This window comes from Rutidosis leptorrhynchoides, chromosome 10 (genome assembly GCF_046630445.1).
Source record: "Rutidosis leptorrhynchoides isolate AG116_Rl617_1_P2 chromosome 10, CSIRO_AGI_Rlap_v1, whole genome shotgun sequence".
In the NCBI taxonomy this organism is placed as follows: Eukaryota; Viridiplantae; Streptophyta; class Magnoliopsida; order Asterales; family Asteraceae; genus Rutidosis; species Rutidosis leptorrhynchoides.
In genome coordinates, this window is record NC_092342.1 from 99999167 (window position 1) to 100004843 (window position 5677).

The 5677-nt window shown below is 38.2% G+C and overlaps 1 pseudogene; it reads right to left on the reverse strand.

Annotated features, from left to right (window-relative positions):
- Positions 1-229: 229 nt before the first annotated feature.
- LOC139870486 (cytochrome P450 Tp4149-like) lies at positions 230-4303 on the reverse strand (annotated as a pseudogene).
- Between the last annotated feature and the right edge of the window lie 1374 nt (positions 4304-5677).

The window sequence follows — 5677 nt, forward strand, 5'->3', positions numbered from 1 at the left end:
TTTCGAGTAGAGTCGTCAATGAAGGTGACATAATAACGAGAACCTCCATGTGATTCTACATTCGTTGGCCCAAAAACGTCCGTATGAACTAGCTTCAATTTCTTTATCTTTAGTGAATTCCCCGATTTAACAAAAGTCACCTTCTTTTTCTTCCCATAAGTACATGGTTCGCAAAACCCTAGCTCTATCTTTTTTAAATTCGGAATTCTCTCACTCGAACTAAGAACCTTCATACCCTTTTCACCCATATGCCCGAGTCTTTGGTGACATAGATTAGAACTAGCCCAACGTCAACTGTAGCAATCACCATGTCTTCTTCAAACACCTCAACCATATAAAGAGTTCCCCTTTTATGTCCACGTGCCACGACACTACTACCCTTAATCACCTCCCATTGGTAATTCTTGAAAGTAACCTCATTACCTTCTTCATCTAGTTGACCAACCGAGATTAGCTTCCTTTTAAACTTAGGAATAAACCTCACGTTTTTCAACTTCTAATTAGAACCAAGAGTAGTCTTCACTAAAACATGTCCTATACCTTTAATCTCGAGACTTTTGTTGTTTGCCAATCTAACTTTACCTTGATACGACCGAAAATTCTTCATCACGCTCTTAGTGGGTGTAGCGTGAAACGAAGCTCCAGAATCTAAGATCCAAGACTCTACCGAACATTCAATACTACATAATAATGCATCCTCCGTATCTTCCACGGTCAAGTTAACATCTTTAACCGGAGCATTCTCACACTATCTTTGATAATGCCCCTTTTGATTGCAACCCCGACAAATGACATCACTTCGGTCTTTCGATGGATACCTCTTCTTGAACTTCCCTTTACTCTTCTTCACACCGCGATCAACTTTCCTACCACGGTCGTCGGTACTTAATAAAGAACCGGATAACAATTCCCCCGAACTTCTCCTACGAGTGTCTTCACCGAGAATTAAATCCCTAATTCCTTCATACGCAAGCTTAGTAGTACCGATAGAACTACTAACCGCGGTAACCGTACCCCACGAACTTTTTGGTAATGATGAAAGCAAGATTAGTGCTTTTAGTTCATCATCAAATTTGATTTCAATCGACTCTAATCTTGAAACAAGATTGTTGAATTCATTGATATGATCTGTTGCACTCATACCTTCCTTCATCTTCGTGTTGAACAATTCTCGCATGAGAAAAACCTTATTCGCTGCCGTAGGTTTCTCATACATGTTGGAGAGTGCCTTCAAACAATTAAACGTTGTCTTTTCGTTCATAATATTACCAACAACGTTCTTGGTGAGTGCAAGACGAACCGCACCCAAAGCTTGACGATCCAAGAGTATCCAATCGGCATCGTTCATGCCTTCGAGTTTGGTCTCCAACAAAGGTTTGTGTTTCTTTTGATACAAGTAGTCTTCTATTTGCATCTTCCAAAAGGCGAAGTCTTTGCCATCGAACAGCTCAATCTTCAATTTACCGTCTTCCGCCATCGATCCTAACATGAACCTTGAGCTCTAGATACCAATTGTAAGGATTATAGGACCCAAATAATAGAGTAATTCCAGAGAATTACCGTTCCACAATCGACAAACGAAAGAACAATAATGAAAAAATTAAAGAACGCGAGATTTAATGTGTTTATATGTAATCGAATGTCGATTACTTTAATCCACGGACTAACTAAGGAGATTTTATTGATATAATTCGTGCACATACATAAGGGTTACAAAAGGATGTTTATATAGGCCAAAAACAACAAGGAAACACCTTGGAGAACAAGAAAAACGTCAATGTGGAAACTCCCCGTCAGACGAGCCGCGCCACGCCCAGATGGGCCGCGCCGCGCCTGTAAGGCAAAACTCCGGACAGACGTTTTCTTCAAACTGATGCTCTATTCTTGTGTTAGGCCGCGTCGCACCTTCCAAGGTCGCGGCGCGCCTCCTCCCCTGACCGATTCCTTCACCTTGTTTTGATATCCTTCACATCCAATAAACAAAGCCGTCAATTTGAGCATAAAAATGTCAAACCATATGATACATAACTAACAATCAAAGAAGAAAAACCAGTATGTACCATTAATTTGCCCACAATAATATTCGATTAATTGAGATTTGAGAGTTCATACAGAACTCAAAAGTGTAAGTTCTTTACATCTATCCATACAAGTGACAACATTAAGTAGGATTTTGACTTATTTGATTGCGCTAGGCACATTTATTACTAATTGTTCTTGGTCATAATCTCAAACTCGTGGGGTTGCTAGAACTAGTAGAGGGGACTTTCGGACGACAGTGATACTGTGTGCCTCGGTCATGTCCAGATCCTCATTTTTAACTCCATCGGGCAATGAGAAATTGAACTTGTATACGGTATTTGCTAATGCATTTTCAATGGTAACTGCACCAAATTGTGCACCAGGACATCCTCTTCGACCACCACCAAAAGGAAGCCACTCATAAACAAAAACTTTATAGCCAATTGAACTGTTCAAGAACCTCTCTGGTCTAAACTCATCAGGTTCTTCCCAAACCGAAGGGTCTCTTCCTATAGCCCACGCATTGACAAGCACTTGTGTGTGTGCTTTACTGCCGTACCCCATTACATTGACATCTTGTATTGACTCTCGAGGAACAAGAATCGGGACAGAAGGATGCAAGCGTAAAGAATCTTTTACGACAGCTTTGAGGTAAGGCATTTTCTCCAAACTCTCCTCTAAAACCATCTCTCCTCCTTGTGCTATTTCTGTTACTTCTTGTTGCAATTTTTTCACTACTCTCGGGTGCTTAATGTCCATTCTAAAATTGTAGATGTAGTATGAGTTCCGGCAGCAAACATATCCTACAAAATTTACATATTTCATTTATTCTTGGTAGTTAGTTAATTAATATTTCACCATCTATCTACATACATGTGGAAAATTATGAAACTTCAAATTGAAACCCAAATATTTGAGCATCTTTTGTAACCTTACTCTTTATATCATTAATAAAAGGAATAAGTTTCCTGATATCATGACTGAAAGCTATCCACTTGACAACATACAAATCGCCAGGTCAAAATAATACATACAATTAACAATAACTGAAAGCTGGAGACACAGTTTTGAATGTTAGTATACATAATAGATTATCACTCGTATTGTTACATTCCATAATGAAGGTTCTTATTAAAACATGCATGAAGATTATTTGAATGAATATCTTCAGGTTTTTAAAAGACAATGAAGTTAATATATATAGACAAGTTAACTAGATCTAAATTGCAAAATTGTACTGTTATATTGATCAGATTAATTATCCTTATGATCATGTCATCATAAATCTCAACATTATATATGGGAATTCAATTTACTTTTACTGTACATATAAAATTTCAATCATGCATATGTAGCTTAATTAGTTAATTTGAGGAGGAAAATAAGAAATCGTACATACCATTGTAACACCTTTAAGAGTATATTTGTGAAGTGTAAAACCGGTTGTCTTATCTTCTTGGATATCAAGTAACATGTCAATTATATCTTTATCATTATCACTTTGAACATATTGTTCACCTCTTCTTTTATTTACATGTTCTTCAATAATACCTTCGAGAAACTCATCAAATTCTTGAACAATTTTTTCAGCACGTCCTATTACACCACTTAGTCGGTCGAACCATGACAACCATGGAAAATAACTTCCAACTGTAAAGAGAATCAATAAACTGAAAAAGTTTCTCAATATGGTCGTAAACTTTAACCCACTATAAATCCTCCCAAATGCAACCCTACAAATTATATTACTCGAGTATAAAATAAGTAATTCACTTATATTGACTACACCACCACAACTTTCTCCAATTCTGCGAATCGTAACGTCTATCTCTTCTTTTCTAACTTTATGAAATGACTTAACGCGCGTATTGCTTAAAATATTAAGAACCACTAGGCTCTTCAATTGCCTCCAATATTCTCCATAAGTTGAAAATACTATTTCTTTAGATCCATAGAATAGTATGTTGGGGATAGTAAAAAAGGGTCGACCCGAGAATATTAAATCATGGGTTTTAAAGATCTCTTTAGCTCCTTCGGGAGAAGATATCACCAGTGTGGGTATGCGTCCTAGGTGAAGGAGCATTATCGGACCGTGTTTTTTAGATAAATTATGGAGTGAATGATGAGGGGTGGATCCTAGTTGGTGAAAGTGTCCTATGAATGGAAGTTTTGGTGGAGATGGTGGTAAGTTTCGTTTTTTGGAATTAAATGATATACATTTGATACAAATGGAAATCATTAAAATGATGAACAAAAACAAAGAAAGAGGCAAATTTGCCATGGATGAAGATGTTGAGGTGTGGAAACTTTAAACAAGTAGAAAACTGATTCTGGTGATAGATGCGGCGCATCCAAGGGTGGATGAGGCGCATTCATCAAGCGTTTTTTTGCCGAAGGTTTTAGATGCGGCGCATCCGGATCCAGATGCGGCGCATCTGGATCTATTACTTGAACCTGCATCGCGATTTTGAATCTGTAAACATGGAAAGCAAGAGGGATGTGGCTCATCTCATCCAGATGCGGCGCATCGCCTGTCTCGCAGCAAGTTGTCAACTTGCACACTTTACAACCGATCTTGTTTGGTTCAAGTTGCACTTTAGGTGCATGTTGGAGTACTTTACACCATCAAAGGTGGCTGTGATCATGCCATAGCATGGGTGTAAAGGCTTGCTAGTTGTCTATGTTGATTACTTGATTGTGATCTTGAAGATCAAGTTGCAAGAACACTTGTGTTCTTAGTTTCCTATAAATATAGCCTCATGTAAATCATTGTAACTCACCATCACGAAATTAATCAATATAGAACACTCTTTGGTTGGCCGTGGACTAAAGCAATCATAAACGATTGCATATAACCACGTTAAATTCCCTTATTTTTATCATTCTTGCTAGCTTTATAATATTTTCACTATATTTTCGTTTATTGGAAGTGGGTTGATAACTTGGGGTTATTTAGTCTTGTTTGGGCTCACCTAGTCGCAGTGGCGAAGGCAGAATTTTCAGTCAGTGGTGTCAATTGCCTTTTGAAAATAATGGGGTCAATTGCCTTTTTTAGATATTAAAACTCAAACTTTAAAGCTAAAATTGATTAAAATTCAAACTTTGAGTGGTGTCAATTGACACCATAACCTTCTATGTGGCTACGCCACTGCCTAGTCGTGTTTCCTAACAAGTGGTATCAAGAGCTCTCGGGTTTACGAGTTTTCGGGAACAATGACGGAAAAGAGTGATGTGAAGATCGATCGGTTTGATGGAACCGACTTTAGTTTTTGGAAGATGCAAATGGAAGATATGCTATATCAAAAGAAGCTTTACCAACCCTTGAAGGGTGTTAAGCCGGAGGGAATGGATCAAGGCGAGTGGGATTTGTTGGATAGGCAAGCCCTAGGAGTTGCTCGGCTTTCTTTGGCCAAGAACGTCGCTTACAACATTGTGGGTGAAACCACAATTGTGGGATTGATTGCGGCTTTATCTAACATGTATGAAAAGCCATCCGCTTTGAACAAGGTTTTCCTAGTTAGGCAATTGGTGAACGCTAGGATGATGGAGGGGTCCTCGGCAGCGGATCATGTGAACGAATTTAATTTGATTTTAACCTGGTTGAAATCGGTTGATAGTAAATTTGATGATGAGATAGAGGTATTATTTTTACTAT